The 19,098-nt window shown below is 44.2% G+C and overlaps 1 protein-coding gene across 3 annotated transcripts in view; it reads right to left on the bottom strand.

Moving 5' to 3' along the window:
• Positions 1 to 10,951, bottom strand: part of ADIPOR2 (adiponectin receptor 2) — a 44,389-nt gene extending 33,438 nt beyond the window's left edge. Inside the window, exons 1-2 of one of the 3 annotated variants that reach the window (XM_058023094.1) lie at positions 10,888 to 10,915; positions 7,341 to 7,466 (exon numbers count right to left, since the gene is read on the bottom strand). The gene's annotated coding sequence lies outside the window, so the exon portion shown is untranslated. Of the gene's footprint in view, positions 1 to 7,340; positions 7,467 to 10,530; positions 10,552 to 10,887 lie in introns of those variants that run through there. The other 2 variants (XM_058023092.1, XM_058023095.1) reach the window with 2 other exon arrangements.
• Positions 10,952 to 19,098: the final 8,147 nt, after the last annotated feature.

Consider the following 19,098-nt stretch of genomic DNA (forward strand, 5'->3'; position numbering starts at 1 on the left):
ATGCCAGGGATGTTCTCAGCTGAGTTCTCTGGCTGACAACTCCACACAGGGGGCAGATCTGAACAGAGCAAAGCCAGCACCTTACCCACTTGTATCCCCAGGCACACCATCATGGAAAGCATGAAAGGCTCTTCCAGTACTGACACACAGTAGTGGCACACAAGATTTTGGAAAAAAAGGAGACCCTGACAGGCTCTAAGTCCTAAGAAAGTCAATAAGCAGTGCTGTGAATTTAATGCATGAGAAAAAGCAGAAGCAAAACCTTGGAGGACCTTCAAGCTGCCCAGATAACCAGGCAAGCCTTGACCTATGCAGATAAGCAAGCAGCTGTAGCAAAGTAAACAAGATGTGAAATAAGCCTTGAACTTATGAAATTCAAAATCCAATATCTATTTTTAATATGTGTTAGTCAATGTGTAATAGTTTGTAAGTTTTACATCACATTTTACACATTTACTAAATTATTTGAGAGAAGATTTTGTTTGTGATAGGAAAGAAAGCTTTATGTGAAACCAGGGGTCACCACTCAAAACTGCAGTTAAGATTTCAACAAAGCACAAGGTTTCTTAATCTTTCTGTCTACAACAGCACCATGCCAAACAACAATAAGAAAAATGAAGATACCAACCACTGCCCATCAACCAAGGTAAGGGCACAGAGAGTTAGCAGATCAGGCTGGGTGACCTCAAACACAAAAAAATTCATTTTTGACACAGCAATAAGCAAATCCTGGAACATTTTGCTACAGAATGAAGATCCACAGGGAAAATGGACAAATATGCAGTGTAAATCCATCAAGCACATGAAGCCACCTTTAGCTCTAAAAACCTCTCTGAATACCTGTGCATGTCTATTTTATGTTGCTTGTACATTCATGCTCAGAATGCTTGCACATTCATGCTTCCTTAGGGGATGGACATACTCACTAAAAACTCTAAAATAGAGTTGTCTCTGAGGAAGGACAGCAAAGGACCTAATGCATACAAACAAAATAAAACAGGAAGGAAGTTAAATTATTATGAGACAGAAAACAAAAAACTGTAGAAAGAAGGATAAGGGCTGAAACAATTTCCTAGGGACAGCAGGCAAAGCACCCTAAGAACACCAACAGCTCCCAAAGGCACCCAAGAAGCCAGCAGGCACTACCCTGAAGGCTCTGGCCAGGGACTTACATAAGAGGACAGGGGGAGAGAAAAGCCCTGTGGCTGCCAGGTTTGTGCCTCCTGCCCCGAATGGCCAGCTTGGCTGGGTGGCCCTGCAGCTTGGCCAGGGCTCAGACTCACAGGGCACAAGCAGAAAGGTCAGGGACAGAGCACAAAGGCTCCGTCAGAGGTGCTGCAGGCTGGCACATTTGGAGCCTCACGTCAGGATTTCATCCTGCCATGAACACAGCCAGGCACAGCTCTCACACTGCCCACAGCCTGCTGAGCACCACCAGCACAAAGCTGCTGGTCCCTCTGCTTCAGGGAGCTCTTGGCACTTTGAGCATGGCTGACACACAGGGGGAGCAAAACTGAGCGAGGGAAGCGCCAGAACATAAAGATGTTTGTGCAGCAGGGTTGGAGGCAGGTGGGCACCACACAGCCTGCCTGCACTGCACACAAGAGGGTGCTCAGAGAGGCTCAGGAGGCAGCAGCCTAAGCAGCAACTCCACAATGAAGGCAGAACCCTGAGCCAGAGGTAGTTTTACTAGTTTATGTTATAGCTCCCCTGGAATTTCAAGTTTCAATGAAATTGACTTTTTTCCAGAGACTTGAAGAAATCAAAACACTCAGTATGCCCTAATTTTTGTTCTTACATATAGATTAGATAAAATCTGTTAACTATGATTTTTAACTTCTTTCAGAGATAGTGTCTAAACTGTCCCACAGCAATTTGATGTCACTGATTTCCACTGATGAAAGTCAGAACAGTAGGTGCAAATGGAAAAGAAAAAACTAACGAAAAAAAAGTCACCCCATTCAGAGAAAAAAACCAAACCAAATCAAAACTGAAAAACAAACTAAATAACCCCTTCAAAAATTCATTTCCACAGTTTTCCTCCTGAAGGGGAAAAGAATGACATCTTCCAGTCCTGTCTCTGACTGGTGTATATTCTCCTGCAGCTCACTTCAACAATCATCTCCAATCTGGAAGCCCCACGTGTCACACACTGTCACCCTGATACGGAAACATTCAAATTTCTCTTAAGCCTCATTTCTGAGAAATACAACAGAGAACAGTGAAACAGACAGATCTTGTACCTTCCACATGGAGTAACACACACAGCAGTTATCTCAGCCACTGCAATAATTTTCCCCAACACACCTGCTCTCCTGACAAACAGCTGTGCTACCTGTGAGGAAGGTAGCCTCAAATTCCTCCCAGGTTTTTGATGTTTGTATTCAAGCTTGGGAAAGTTACAGCTTAAGATTCCCACAAGAAAGATGTGTAATCAATATGAAGGCTGTTTCTCCAAGAAAACAAAATCCTACGTAATAAATTTACATAGAGAGGGAAAAAATGCAAAGAGTATGTGTCCTATGCAGCAGCTTGTAAACATTTACATCACACTGGGTGACAAAATGCACGCATTCATCTAAATTAACACCCTTCCATTTTTGTAGGCTCACTCACCCAGATAACTCTGACTTAAACTCCACACAGTTACAGCTAAATTGCACAAAGATGCATCAGCATAAAACCAAGGAAAGCAGGAAATTTTTAACCATCTCCACTATATCATTCTCTACAAAATGTTCAACTTAAATCCAAATACCACATCTTATCCAAACTGTCTGCCAAACAAATCTCTGCCTCGGTACTTGTTAAAGCTGATTTATTACTGTCAAATACATTAATCTGCATGTTAATCTGCCTCAGGTCACTTGAAGTTAGTGAAAAGAGACCTTTGTCAAGCCATATAAAATGTTGCTTTTGGTCCACATGGGAGTTTGAAATCAGAGCTTGGGAGAGATCCTCTACGACATAAATATTATAGCAGGAAAACAGCAAGGAACGCAGAAGACTTTCTGTAATCCATTTCCATTTTCTCTGCTTCACTTCATGGCATGTTGTTAAAGCCTAAAAATTTCCCTAAATGAAGGCTGAGTTTATCTTAGGATCCTGTGTCACTGGAGTTGTAAAGCACCAGCATGACAGCTTCAATCTGACATTCACTGCACTCCGGTGGAGGAGGGATTTGTTGTAATTTATACAACCTACTTCATCCATACTGCAAGGAGTACACCAGCCAGAAAATCTGCCTCCAACATTACACACACCACATTATGTACACTGAGTGCTGCTAATAGTTCTGTACAAAGCCCCACATCCAACAGTTTAAACCCTCCCCAGTTGCATGGCTTCCTTATTCAACATTTCCCACAGAAAGCAGGACTGGTTTTCACCAGCAGACCACTTGCTTCCTAATATAATCAATTCTCTCGACAACTTACCAGACGATCCAAGATTTCAGTACAAACAAATCAAAAGTTCAAAGATTAATAAAGGCTATTGGGCAATCCCTGAAGAGAAGCAGTTTTAACATACACATCCTGCATGTTTGCTCAGCAACTGGATCACCATAAGCAGCACAATATATTGGTACTGGTCCATTACCTGTCACAAGCCCTGAAGAAGCAGGCTCAGATGCAAGCAGCAGCAATGAGTATGCTCCCCACCTTTCCTTTTTATGTTTGCCTAGTAATTAATTTTAAGTGCCAGCAATTCTCAATTGCTCCATCATTAGCATGACTAAATGTCATTCTACACAGGAATTATGCAACTATGCTTTGGTCAACCCCAAATACCACCACTGTTACCTGTGACTCTGAATGTTGTAACAAATAACATGCCTATGAACTGTTCATTTATTACAAACACATTACTCCCATTACTGTCCCATTCATGAGTCCCTTGTGCTTCAAATGAGAAAGTGTTACCTCAAAACAGGATCTTCAAGAAGGAAGCTGAGCTTTAAGGAAGTTTTAATGTCCACATGTGATAGCCTCTCAAAGTGCAATGTGATTTCCAGTGGTAGCACAAGAAGTACTGGACACATCACAGTTACTGCTAAAAGGACAGGAATGTGGAATTGTGCCTTTTCACGGATGGCCTTAGCCTACAGAAAACACTCATGTGAGTCTTGCAGGCAGATAAGCCCTCAGGCACTTGTATAATAATGAACTATTGAAGCAGAGCCAAGACATGAGTTTTCAGAGGAAAACAGTCATGAGTTCTGTGATCATGCTTTGTTTCTCACAATGACTTTACTGTGATGTGTAACAAGGGGCTGTTTGATGCAGCTAACCAGCCCAGAAAAAGTCAGCTGGAAAGGGCTTACAGGGAGGGATGAAAAACCAATGTGCTGTGAGAGCATCTTGCACCACAATTCCAACAGCACTTTAAGGCTCTGCTGCCCCCAGCCCAACACGTGTCCTGGGCATTCCCAGTCCTGCAGAGCTGCACTGCTGCATCAACCCCGCCCTGATCTGAGTGCTGAGACTGTGGAGTGTTATCTGTGACAGCCCTGCAGGTCCCCTCCCTTTGCCCCCCCTGACCTGGACCCTGCAGTCCTGCCAAAGCAGTTGACACAAATGGCATTTTCAGCAGCATCACATGCTGCTTGGTGTTTGGGACACAAACAGTCATGCCAGGCCTCTGAAACTTGGTCAGCTTCTCTTGCTGCCCATCAAGGATTAGCTTCACTTAAAATTGGGTTTATCTTCAAGACAGAAGACATCTTACCCTTAAACTCTAGAGTATAGGTTCAAGGCTAAATTAGAACAGTTTTGCAAAGTAACTAAAATCAATAGACACTGCCCCAGATACTTTAGCAACAAGTCACTTCCTACTGAACCAAAGATTTCTTTTGTAACCCAGAAAGTTTTAACATTTTATTACTGATTACAGTCCTGTTTGATATAAGAGCAGCAGAAGAAACACCTATGAAAAATCCTATCAGAGAGAAATGAGGCTTTAGCAAATCACACTCTGTGTTTCTGAGGGATGATCTAAAAAGAGAACAAGTAATTGGTATGTGTTTATATTTAAATAATTGTGTATTTATATTTAAATTTCCTCTGCTATACCAAAAATGGATTTGAAAATTGCCCCTCGAGAAATACATTACAGATCAAGTCTAAGATACCTGGCAACTTCCTTCCCCAAATTAGTGAAGCTCATAAAAAGGAAAGGATTTTTATAAGACATCTCTTATTGAACTATTTCTGTAATGCTGCAGATTTCACATGGTTGCCAATTATTAAAATGTCACAGAGCAGGAAGTCAAGGAGCAGTTGCACTTAACCATGGACATTCAGATAAGCATGACACAAGCCTTTTTCAGCATCCTCCTTCTAGCTTGGAGCATATAAAGGTCAGAAAACCACTAAGTAAAGCTTTTGTTGACTTTGTTATGCTTTTCTCAACTCTCAGAACACTCACCTCAGAAATAATCCATTTTGTTCCCCACTGAAGGTACAGCAGGCAGAAAGCCAATAGTTGGCACTTTGTCACATATCTACTTTAATAAAAATTATGAATAGGCTCTTACTTTTATTTCTACAATCATGTTCCATTAAAGCAAAAAACTATTTGCCTAAAAGATTAATATTGAGAACAGTGCAACATTGTGACCAGCCTTGCAATGCCACATGCCATTCTAGAGAATACAGAGACACACAAATAATTCTTAAACTAACACAATTTGCAAAGCACATTGTTCTTTTACCACCATTCAGATTTAATCTAAGCAGCCAGAGTTGGTATTTGCACTCAAAAACCAGCTTTTACTGCTTCCCTTCAACTATCTCATTTCCATCACAAGTCCTGCATGTTACAATACACAGAAACAATGTAGAGACATATGGGATCTTGAAGTCCTTATCTCCCAAAATTTACTATCACCTACCAAACAGTTTGAACAAGAAATCAAAGGAGCACAAGTAAGGGCCTTCAATGAAGTCTGGAATTACATGAAGAAAATATTTCCTTTAGCAGGAAGGCCCATGGCTCATTCCCTCAAGGAACAGCCTGTTATTTAAATATCCATAAACATCCAATTTACTAACACACACTTATGACAACATTTTGAGAAAAATCAAACTTGACAAATAAAAATCCATCAGTAAGGAGCTAAAACAGGAACCTCTCCAGAGTGCTGTCATTAAAACAGAGAAAAGCCCACTGAAGGCTCCTACCAGCAAAATGACCCTTATCTAGAAGTTGTAGAACTGCTTAACACATCCAGTGAGCTCCTAAAAAATTCCACAGCACATAAATTGTCATCTTCTAGACCCAAACAGAGCAGCACAATTGACCTTGGCTTCAAACAAAGAATGGCAGTCTCTGCAATCCTCTAAGCAGATGGAACCAACGTGTTGGGGAAAAAGAGCATTTAATTTGGTGAAGAAGAGAAGGAGGAAAACTACATGAACAGATATGAGAAACTGCTTTGGAGTACTTGTGATACAGCAGCCTAGTGACACCTTATCTTGGAATACATGCAGATGATCACAGACTCCCTCAGAAAAACAACCATTTGACAAAAGCAAACCACTCTCACAGGATCTATTCAAATGCAGGCAACACTGTAACATTTTGACATCTATACCTGGTGTACCTTTGGTTTTCACCATTAGGTGAGAAACATGAACATTTAGCATTTTGAGATAATACTAGCAGAAAGAAGAGAATAAAGCAGGGGGGGAAAGGAAGTAGCCTTTCCTGTAGCAGGTTTGCAATGCACTCAGATGTGCTGGCAGAACACTGAAATACCCACTCTGAGTATTCAGATATGACTTTCAGCCCATTCTGCAAGTAAATTGTCTGCTCTCTTTCCCACTGCTGCCTGAAGGTACCTCACAGCAAATGATTACAGCTCTGCTGTTCCAACACTTCCCTCCTGTAAATAGTGCCTGACTATTTTCTGTTCTCACAAGGGCCTAATTAGTCCTGTTCACAGAGAGCTACAGCAGCTGGCACATCCCAGCAGACTCCAGTGCATTTTCACAGCTATTCAAATCCATCCGAACCATGCAGCACATTTTTCTACACTAACAATTATGCATCCTGTGAAATTTACATCCACCTATATGTTTGAAAAACCTTTTCTGCAGTCAGTTCAACCACAGGACAGCCCTGAGATGTCCCAAAATCACTGACACACATGTAGTTCACAGAAGTCCAAAGAATCCTGCCTGGTCAGAAAGAGAGACCCTCTCCCCCACCAACAGAGCAGCAGAGACCTGCAACTCCAGAATACACGAGCAATCATGTTAAACCAGAAAGCAAAATACTATTTAAACATATAATATTTGCTTTTCATATTTCTGAGCACGTTAATTTTGCCAACTCACTTCAAGTTCTTTGCTGTCTCTCAAATGCAGTAGCAGCAGCACAAGCAGTGTGGCACCCCCTTTCCTGGGAGAGGCTGCCTGCTTTTCACCTCCCCAGCTGCCACGAGCCACGGTGGAGAGCAGCCTCTGCAAACACAAAGTCTGTCACCCTCTCCTCAAAGGGAACCTTCAGGTTCATCGTCAAGCTGGGCTAAGATTATATTTTTTATGTCAAACCATTGAGACAAACTTCCCAGAAAATATATGTAATCACTGGGCAAGTTCAATTTTATAGTTAGATGATGGGGAAACTCTGCATCTCACACTCCACAACCCAGAAGGCAGGAGGTTGCTCTCTTCAAAGCTCTGTAACAGGAACTGTGCGAAAACAACTCACCTCCTGCTTCTTATTAGCTTACACACTGACCTGCAACATCCTACTTCAAAAGTGAAATGTTCCAGTAGTAGGAGCATATTCAAATAAACAAATAAAAGTTCAAAATGTTTTCAGGAATCAGTTTCCTGAAGAATTGGAACTAGAATCTTATTTGTTTCCATATTCTTTAGTTTTGAAAACCAGCTTCTTTGTTAAAAATTCTCTTGACAAACAGTGCTTTAAAGACAGGCACCATGTGAACCACAACAAGCTGAAATACACCTTGTAAAAGGACAAAGCATTTAAAACAAGTTCTATGAGAAAACAATAGTTTAATAGTCCCTTCCTTAAACACTGTCCCAAACACTTTTTCATAATCACCACCATTATCTTGGGCAACGTCTTGTCAACTCTACCAACACCGTCTGTCAGAAAATTCACTGAATGACTCAGACAGACACTTTCAAATCATAAATACTCAAAACTGCTATTTCCATTTCAGAACTACTTCTGTTCAAGGATTTGAATTGCTGATGGCACAATAATCCAACGACCTCACGAAGTTTCCTTATCAAGATTTCCCCCATGCACAAACAGCATGTCCACTGACCAAAGCCAGCCTTGTGCTTTGCACAGTGCCTTGGACAATATGGTTATGCAATCCAAAAACCCATAAAACTTGCAACATTTTAAGTGCCTAATATTGAGTATCTTTTGTACATGAATGCTTGACACAGCTCCTTGAACATGTAACTGAAGACATGAGATAACAGCAGAGATCCCAGCATTAAAATCACTGGCATTACATGCCCTGCCAATTCCCATTAATTTCCCTTCATCACAGACCTACAGAAACGCTTGCCTAGAGCAAGCACAGGCTTTGCAAAGCTCAGCCTTCCAACCCTGTGTTCCAGGAGTCAGCCTTTCAGTCTGAATCTCACCCACACTGCCAAAACCCCTGCTCACTAGCCACTTGCCACACTCATGGCAATGTCACCAGCTCAGCAGCACTGACTCAAGTCCATTGGGGTGTGGGATGATGGAAAGCCCCATGGGTCTGCCTCTCTTGGCTCTTTAAGACAATTTAAGCTTCTCTACCCATGGCACTTTAAATCTATATTTGAGAATACACATATAATATATACGAATATGCTGGAGAAATTTTCACCATGAAAGGCTTTGCTTGAAGTACGCCAAAAATACACTCCTGTCCTTCACACCACATTATGTTTTCAGATCTGATTTACGCTCAGAAAGGATCATTCTGAAAACCTGGGCTAGGTTGGGATGCAGCTTTTAGCTCCTCCATCACTTATTGTGATTCAGTTTTCCACATTAGCAGCGATCCTCCATGGCTTTCACAGCAAAGCTGCCAACAACCTTATTCACAACCATATTTAGTTGTCAGCTCAGACAAGGGAATAATTTCTGTATTGTACCAACTAATCTTACACTTCCAACACAACAACGACTTCCTTTTAAGTTGCCTACTAACACACACTTACAGGTTTAAGTGTCACAGAACAGATGAAGTTCACACATTATTAATAAGTTATCCCTATAATGCAAACACCACGGCAGGAAATCATCTGAACTGCAAGTGGCTGGCAACCCCATAGGAAAAGAAAAAAAGGAACTCATAACACAAACTTCCTCTCTGCTATAAACAAGGCTAGGTCACAGCCAAAGATAACAAGGAAAACTGGCCATGTTTCACGATCGGGCTGCACCCATAACTCCAAGACACAACGCCTACTTTTGCTGATCACAAACATGTTTTGCTCTGTTACAGCAGCTGAAGTAGTCTCAGTAAGGTTGTGCAGCAAACAAGCACCTCCACACTGAAATACTACAACAAGGACTCTGAGGATTTTCACAACTCTGAGTGCTGTGCAGCACACAGCTCTTCACTGACTTCCAGAACAGACCTGTGAAGCCCGGAGCCAGGATGAAGGCAGAAATTCGATACTCCCTGACACTGACTACAGCAAGGGAGTGAAAACAGGCGTTTAAATTACACTCGAAGACATCAACTCAAAGCCAGATTATGCCAAGAAGGCTTTGCCCAGAGGGCCTGGACAGTTTCATACAATTTAATCAATTTTTAAAAATACACAACACGGTTGTGATACACAAGGCAATTGAGCTGCCTGAAAAGCTTCAATGCTGCAGTGAAGAACACAAAGTTTCTTTAAACGAGAGGTAACATCTAAAAGATTTCTGCTGTGTGACAAGTGCATGATAGTTTACATACACAAAGTGACAAAGCTCGTAAAACAAAAAATAAAAAAATTAAAAGTTCTAATTTAATATTAATGGTTTTCTCAAAACAAATGCCCACACATCTACGGGAGCCACAGAATCATCCGACTTGTAAGGCTAAGACAAACACAAGAAGAAACTAACACTGCTTGAAAACCCCAGCAAAGAAGAACAGCTGTCATCTCTTCTTTGTTTTCCAGCCCATTACCATATGTTTCAACGTCTTTGTTGTTCATCACAAGCAAACAAGAGATGAACACCTGATTCTCTCAGGAATAAAAAAAAAAACAGCAAAACTTTTTAAAAAGTTTCTTCTGATGCCACTTGAGAATATCCAAACTGTGCTTACCCTAATATCAAATATTTATATTACATTATCTACTGTCGGTAACTCCAGTGTTTATAGATATAAGCACTTAAAAACACTCTGCTGTCAAAAAGGGCTCCCACACTGTGCAAGCGGAGGAATTATTACTTCTATTGCCTCCCTAAGAAGCTTTCAGGCGCAGCAGCAGATTTCCCTGCCCTCACAAGCAACAAGTGCACGGAAGGCTATAAACAAGACCCACTTACGGTGCTCTTGACCCACTTAGAGCGCTCCCCTGGCCCAAAGCCTCCTCCCGCAGCCGGCGATTCCCGGTGCTCCGCCGTGCCCCGAGCGCTCCCGCTGCCTGAGGGCTCCGCTCGCCCGCAGGGCCCAGCCCAGCCCGGCCCGGCCCGGCCCGCGCCCTCCGCCCGCCTCCCGCCCCGCCAGCAGCGGCACCAGCGCAGGCCGCCCGCCCTCCAGCCCTCCCGCCCGCCGCGGTCCCTCCCGCCGCCCCGAAGAGCGGCCGCACGCCCGGGCGGGCAGCCCCGGCCCCGCGGGCCGCGGCCAGGCCGCGCAGCCCCCGCGGAGCGGAGCGCGGCCGCGGCTGCCCGGCGCTCGCTCACCTGGCAACGGCCGGCGGAGGTGCTGCCGCCGCCCCCGTCCCGCGGCCGCCGCTGCCGCCGCCGCCGCCGCCCGCCCGGCCCGGCCGCCGCCTCCTCCGGCCCTACGGCGTCACCATCGCACGAGGCCGCCGCCGCCAATGCGGGAGGCGCCGCCGCGGCTGCGCGCCCGGGGCCGGAAGGACGCGCGGCGGGCCCGGGCCGGGCCGCGCACGGAGGAGGCGGCGCTGAGGGCGCGCAGCCGCAGCGGAGCGGGGCCCGGGGTCACCCCCCTCACTCACTCCCTCCCGGGAACAGATTCCTGGAATCCGTGGGGAAAGAGTTCTGAGATATCGGGTCCGGCCTGTGGCCACACACCACCATGTTGTCTAGACTATGTTCACTCTTAACGTAAACACCTCCAGGAACGGTGACTCCCCCGGCTCCTTGGGCAGCTCGATTGTTATTCTGTAAAGAAGTTCTTCCCAATGTCCAACCTAAGCCTTCAGCTGGCATTTTAAGACTGTGTGCTCTCCTCCTGTCGCTGTTGCCTGGGGAAGAGCCAGACCCCCACCTGGCTGCACCCTCCTGAGTTTTGCAGATCCATGAGATCTCCCCTGAGCCTCCTTTCATCCAGGCTAAACAGCCCCAGCTCCCTCAGCCACTCCTTGTGAAATGTGTCCAGACCCTTCACCAGTTTCATTGCTGCCATATGGACTTGCTCCTGCACCAAAAAGTTCTTCCTGAAGTGAAGGCCCAGAGCTGGACACAGCACTCGAGGTGTGCCCTCAGCGGTGCCCAGTACAGGGGGACAATCACTGCCCTGCTCCTGCTGGCCACGATCTCCTTGATCCAGGCCAGGATGCCGCTGGCCTCCTTGGGCACCTGGGCACGCTGCTGGCTCACGTTCACCTGGCTGTTGACCAACGCTCCCAGGTCCTTTTCCAGCTGGCTTTCCAACCACTCTGCTGTGGTATTCACATGCCCTCTGAACAAAGAGAAATGGAGAAGAAGGAAAAACAATTCTTATCTCTGCTTGCTGCTCCTGTTGTTTTGAACATGTGGAATGTGTTGGAAGATTATTTACCTGAAGGGATTGCTCGATTGGATTCTGGTGATAGTGTTTTAATTCATTGACCAATTGGATCCACATGTGTGTGTGTGTTGGGACTGTTGGCTGACAGCCACAGGTTTTCCAGTAGTTAGTTAGAAGTAAGTATGATGTAGTATAGTATGTATCTCTTTAAATAGTTATAATATAATATAATATAATAAAGTAATTAATTAGCCTTCTGATATCATGGAGTTATGCACATCATTCTTCCCAGATGCTGGGGTCACCTGATAATCCGACACTCTGTCCCCAGCCTGTATTGCTACGTGGGACTGTTGTGGCTAAAGAACAGAAGGCATTGGCAAAGAAGGGAGTTTCCAGCCCCAGCGATGGCCTCCAGGCTGGAGGGGAGTTCCCCTTTTGGCTGCTTCCTGTGTGCCCTGAGCAGGCAGTGCCACCCTCTCCTCTCAGAATCGGCGTCAGGGGAAACCCCCGCACTTCCATGACCACCAGGCCACCTGTGGGAACAGCCCAGAGCTGCCCACAAACAGCAGAGAAGGTGTGCAACAGAACTCGTACCAGAAAGGACAAAAAGAATCATGATCAGCAGTTGTAAATCCTCAAATAACAATAACAACCCCTCTGTTATAACACAATGATCATATGCTCATGGCCTCCATCCATCAGTCTTCTCCTGTAGGACCTGAAGCTGTTACTACAATCTCTTGTTTCTTAGCTCTGTTTAAATGCCAGTTGAGATCTATTTTATTTTTTTTTAACTAGAAGAGCACTTTGGGAGGGGACCTGAATGGAGGTCTCAATGTGTCTGGATGAGGGTGCCAAGAGGATGGAGCCAGGCTCTTTTCAGTGATGCCAGGCAATAGGACAAGAGGCAGACACTGATGCACAGGAAATTCCACCTAGATATGAGGAAGGACTTCTTTACTGTACAAGTGGCCATGCACTGGAACAGAATGTCCAGAGAGGGTGTGAAAGCTCCCTTTAGGGACATATTCCAGAGCCATCTGGACACAGTCTCACCTGCTCTGGGATGGCCCTGCTCGGGCAGGGAGGGGGGACCAGATGACCACTGTGGTCCCTTCCAGCCTGACCCAGTGTGTGATTCTGTGGTGTGGACATCCCTGTGTCCAGGGCAGCTGGAGGAGGGGGAAGAGGCCTCACTGGATAGGCTGGCCTGCCTGTCCAGGGCCCAAACACCTGTGTCTGGTGTAAAGCATGGAGGGGGAGCACCAAAGAGAACAAGAACTTGCCCTGTTAAGGAATGAGAAGTGTTGGCTGAGCAGCGAGCAAACCTCTGTCATGTGGAGATTTCACCTCCCAAAACAGTGTCCTTGGGGAAAATGGTGGAAACTCTCCACCAACAAGTTCTACAGTGAGACCAGTCAAAACACAAAGGGAACACTACTCTGTTGGAGGATAATCTTAGCAATTGCTAGGGAGAATAACTGGGTGATTTGGCTCTATGTACTGTAGTGCTTTGCTGAGCCAATACACTTGTCCCCACACCCAGAAATTTTAGCTCAAACCAGTGAGTGTGAACGAGATACTTAAAGGAAGCAAAATTGTCCCTATAAATTAAAATTTGAGTTGTTTTGATCCCTAATACCCACAAACAACAAATACATCCAGCCCATTCCTTAAAACTCTGTTTATAAAACTATGATTCCCTATTGCCTCCTTTAAAATATGCCCCATCTCGCACATTCATCAAAATTTTTGTTATTGTGAAAGGAGCAAGGTAGTTACTGAACACTACATTTTCACTCTTACAAGTACTTAGGGTTTCTCTCATCAATCAAGATGTATTTTGGCAGCTGTTGGGCAGCAGCACGGGAGCAGCAGCTGCAGTGGCTGCTCCAGCTCCACCCCGTGCCTGTCGGATGAAGTATTTCCTGCCCTGTCTTTCAGGATTTCTTCTGTAAAATGGCGCTAATGATTTGAAAATATTTTGAGCTTCATTGACGAAAAATATACGTAAAAACTGCATGTCATTTTCATCTGTCATTTCCTGTCACCATAACTTAACGTGTATGCAGCCAATTAAGAGGGAAAATGAGATAGGAAAACTGATTCAATAAATATTAAATAAAAGGAATTTGGGTAGTTTATTCTGGTTCAAGAGGCTGGAAATCAAAAAGCAAAGCCGTGCCCTGCAATACAGTAAAACACATTTTCAAAACCAGAGTTATGTACTGCCTGGCGTTTGCAGATGTTTCCTAGAAAATGAAGCAGTAATAAAATGTTCATTGCCTTAATTCCTTCAGAATGTGTCTGTCCTATATACACAGCCCTGTGATTTGTGGAAGTTGGCAGGTCATTACTGGTTAACTCTGTTGTTCCCGAGCAAGGGAATACAAATTTGCCTGCAGCAAATGAAACTGAGCCTGGCCAGGATCATCACAGTGAACTGCAGAGAACTGCTGCTCTAAAAAACTGCTCTAGCTGTTTGCTCAGGCCAAGTAGATGCTAAATCCTTGGGCAGCTCCTTGAGGCTGTGGACAAGACAGGGTTACACTTAGCTCCAACACTGGGTCTACCCCACATATTTTCATTTTTTCCCCCTGAAAGGCAGTGTTGGCATGGTAATGCCCCATCCAGCATCATCTGGATGTTTTGGGAGTCTTGTGAAGGGCTGACACAGCGATGTGGCACTCTAGGAACAGCCACAAGACAAATGATGATTCAGAATAAAACTGCCTTAGGGTAAGCAAGAGCCTGGACCTTTTTTCTTTTTTTGTTTTTTCTTCAGGATTGTGTTACTGCTGCAAGCCTTTAAATGGCTTCATCTCTCTTGGCAAACATACCTGGGCAGGTCCCTTCCGTCCCCAGGACAGCTGCCACCATGCGGGACAACGAGAAAATGGGGGGGAAAAGGAGAAAATGGGGGGGAAAAGGAGAAAATGGGGGGGAAAATGGCCTGGGGGAGGCACTGCAGCCTCCCAGCAAAGCAGCTCTGCTCACTCTCTTTATATTTCTTTCCTTATCAGAGTCTTCCTCTCCTCCCAAATCAGCAAGGGCCCCACCCTCTCCACCCACTCAGTCAGGCGGCTGAAGTCTGGTGCACCCACCACATTCCAAACAGCTGGAACTGCTGCCAGTCCTGACAACTTGCATTGCGTGGGTGACACGGAGAGGGAACTGTGACATTAGGGCAGGGGTCCAACTCGAGTGTCACAGGGCAGTGTTTAGTACTTCTTTTTATGGCTGCTGCATTTTATCTCTGCTCACAGGGAGAATTCCTGACCCTGTTTGCTCCCCCTTTCTTTCTATCTTCAAGGAAATGCTATCGTGTAGGTCATCCCTTTTTGAATTCTAATTAAAAAAAAAAAAATCAAAAATCAACTGGCATTCAAACATAGCTAAGAAACAAGAGATTTTAGTAACAGCTCCATGTCCTGGAAGAGAAGACTGATGGATGGAACTGTGATCATTGTATCATACTGGGGGGGTTTATTATTGTTATTTGGGGATTCACAACTGCTGATCATGATTCTTTCTGTGCTTTCTGGTACATGTTCTGTTGGGCACAGAAATTTAACCTTTGCTTATCTTTGAGCTGGTTATATTTAGATTTCAGAGCTGGTATGGAGGAGGTGGCCCAGTCCCAAAGCCTGGAGCTGGGACAGGCTACCCACAGCCTCTGCATCCACAAGCCTTTGCACACAGGGTGCTGGTGCCAGGGAGTTAGAATGTGGCCAGGATACATCTGCACCAAGGAGATGGATGAATCTCTGTGTCCCAAAAATTAGACACAGCCACAGTCTGCCTGTGAGAAGAAGATCTAAGATTATGTTCACATCTGCTGTGTTTGTCCTATGACAGTTCCTTCACAGCCTGCCCTTCAGTGAATTTCCCTTCACAGAGTATCTGCTAGGAACATTTTAACCTGAAATGGAGTTAAACAAAAGCTAAATGAAAGCTAATGACCATATAAGCAGCTGATTCTGGAATAGCCTTGTGACAGACACTTGAGAAATGCCCTGTAGTTACTGGAAGGTATTTCCCAAGGTCTCCTTGGGATGTTCTGTGGCTGTGTCAGCAGATGAAAATACTCTCTATATTTTTGTAGCCACAGGTGATGAGGAATTGCTCCTGCAGTGTAATTTAAACCTACTAGGGTTCTCCCTGGATGGGGTCAAGTGTGCAGACAGAGACTCTTGCATGTTTGATTTCATATGACTGAACAAGATCTGCTCAATTTGTGCTTTCTCAGGGTCCATAGGGAACAAACTTTGGTCCATATAGAAAGTACAAGTTCCATCAGTGCTGCATGTCTGGATTCAACGTGGCAGTTTCCTGAATTGCAAAAGGCCACTCTGCTACACTGAGCCCTGAGCAGGCACAGACTGTTTGGGGACAAAGAATGGGAGCCTCCAAATGGTTCAAGTGGCCTGAAGTTCAGAAGTGTTAAAAGGCTCATTTAAATTTTCTCACAAACCTCTCAGAGGTTCTTTGTAGCACGATTAATATCAACTGAACGTTTCTGTTCTGGGATCAGCTATTGCTTAGCTTACCTTGCAGCAGAGCACACTGAGGCCTCATTCATTCCCACTCTAACTCAGGCAGTAGTTGCCAGCTGGAAAATGATGACAGATTTGCATCCTGTTCTGCTCTGTTTAGGAGCCCATGCTCACTGCCTGGCAGTAACAGTATATTTGCACAGTGCCTTTAAGCCCAAAATGTTGTAATTTTACATGACTTAAGGGTGGCCATTTCTATCAGCCTTGAAGTGCAGCAACTTCAGGGCTGGAATGTGGCAGCCAGTTACCAGACCACAGCACATAACAGAGTACTGTGTGAGTATCTTATCCACATGAAACTGCAAACAGAATTTGAGCAGGCAGAAACCAGGCTGACCTCCCTAAGCCTTACTTTAGCTACAAGATCTTCAATACCCATAAATAAACAAGCCCTGAGCTGACCTCTCTTTTGTAGCACAGCCCTGCCTCCAGCATTGTGCCAGGGCAATGTTTTGCTGCTGCAGACCCTCTGAGGCTCCTGCTGAGCCCCCCAGCAACCCCCTCCAACCCTGCAAGGTGCTGCTGTGCCAAATTGAGTGTCCCCACACAATGAGGATACAGCTGCCTGCCTGCCAGAGTTAATGAGCAGAGAATCTCAGGCTTCAATTAAACTTTTTTTCAGACAAGTTTCTGAAAGATCTTTACAGAAAAAAGGAGGTATCCCACTCCTTGTTTTATACAGAAGGAGGCTAGGGGCCAAAATGCAAAGAAATTAAGGAACTGTGTGAAAATTACAAAGCAGATTATCAGCAGAGCTCAGAATTCAGCTCAGCTCCGAGCCCCACCACACCCCTTTCTATCACTCTGTACATCAAATAAGGCACAACTTAAAATCCACCACTTTTTATCTTCCATGGGAAATAAGAAGTTCTGCTGCAGCTTTCTCTTTGACTTCCTTTGGATTGCATCAAACCAGTCTGGCTGTGCTCTTATTTTATACTTACCACCACCCTATGGAGGTTCTTTTATGTGTGAGTGCCATTGAAATTAAGTTTAAAGCTAGAGTTCACTGGGATCAAATTTTTGGATACAAAATTCCCAGAAAATCTATAATACTGAAACCTGAAAAAAAAAAAAAAAAAAAAAAAAAAAAAAGAGAGAGGAAAGAAATCTAATGGTCACTTCTCTCCTATCAACTACATGGTTCCAGTCCAATAGGAACTGCTGGCTCCAACCAGCCTGCCAGAGGTCTGGAATGCTGGGACAAAAGGCCAAAAAACATATTTTTTTCCATCCAGACAACATTTTAGGTGGAAAAAGAAGGACATATCCAGGGACACCCAGATGAATAGCAGTCCTAACAATGCCAACTTTTCCGCTCCCAGAGTTGTTTACACCCACAAAATTATTTGTGGTGCCAAACCACAAGGAGAGTTGTGACTCCCTAAAATGTGTGGTCTTTATCAGAAAGGCCAGATGAAGTAATTTTGAGCTATTAGACACATTAACAATGCCTGAGGGTGTCATACACCAAGAGCTGACACCTTGAAGCACTGATGCAAGAAGGATGGACAAGAACACGAGGTGAGGGTGGTGGGAGGAAAGGTCTTTTTCAGATGTATCCAAGGTAGAGCAAATTTTATTACTGGGCTAGAAACAGAGTATCCCAGGAGTGAATAGCTCACACATTTGATCCCATCTTGGGCTCAGTCCAACTCCCACTGAAGTTTAATGGAAGTTGGATCAGGCCACTGCATTCACATTTTTTCCATGCATGGAAAACTATTTCCGTTACTTTGAATTACAATACCACTGGCTTTGGATTTTATATAATAAAGTAAATCTAGACCACTGTTTATATTCCAAAAAACTGCCTTCTGGGATGCCAGCAAATATATTGCCTGTTGGATTTAAAAAAAAATAATAAAATAAAAACTGGACACATTGGTTTTAAAAAACAACAGCTCCTAATTATTAAGCATAATTTCTCTTCCTTGTGCTTTTCTGGAGTCCTCAAATATTTGAAATATGAAAGGTACATATAAATTGTTCTCTGGTGGTTGAAATGGTGGAATTTGTAAAACTGCAATGTTTTATAAGAAACAGAGGTTTAATATAAAAACAATAATCTTCATGACTGGCTCCTTGCTTATTGGCATATTTTAAGCATTTTAAAATTTACAGGGAAAAAAAACCTCAACACCCTTGTGGTGTCAGTAACAAAGCGGATGCATATTAGCAAACCCTTATATTTTGGGAATTGGCTTCTCTTGATTGTTCTGACTGCAAATGAACTCTGCAGATGCTGAGAGGTACAGGAAATGTCTTGTGCTAGAAACAGCATTTGCTCCCTGCTTTATGAATTGGATTGAACTAAAATCCCAATGTGGTAAGACTGATTAGCAGACTTTGGTAATGCCTTCTGCCCTGGTACAGCTTTATTACCAAGGAAATAAAACAGAGAAGACTTCCACAGTGAACACACACCCACACCCTGGGAGCAAACATTCCTGTGGTTAGCTTATGCCAGGGAAGAGCACAGCCCCTGCCCTCTGAAACAGAGCAGCAAAATAAAAGAACCTCACCAAAAGAATAAAACAAAACAGGCATATACACAAGTAACAGAGGGAAAGAAATGTCATTGAAGGGCATTTTATGTTAAAGAGAAACTATACAACTGGGCTGGTGGTGAGGAGGATT

Source organism: Melospiza georgiana, chromosome 4 (genome assembly GCF_028018845.1).
Source record: "Melospiza georgiana isolate bMelGeo1 chromosome 4, bMelGeo1.pri, whole genome shotgun sequence".
In the NCBI taxonomy this organism is placed as follows: Eukaryota; Metazoa; Chordata; class Aves; order Passeriformes; family Passerellidae; genus Melospiza; species Melospiza georgiana.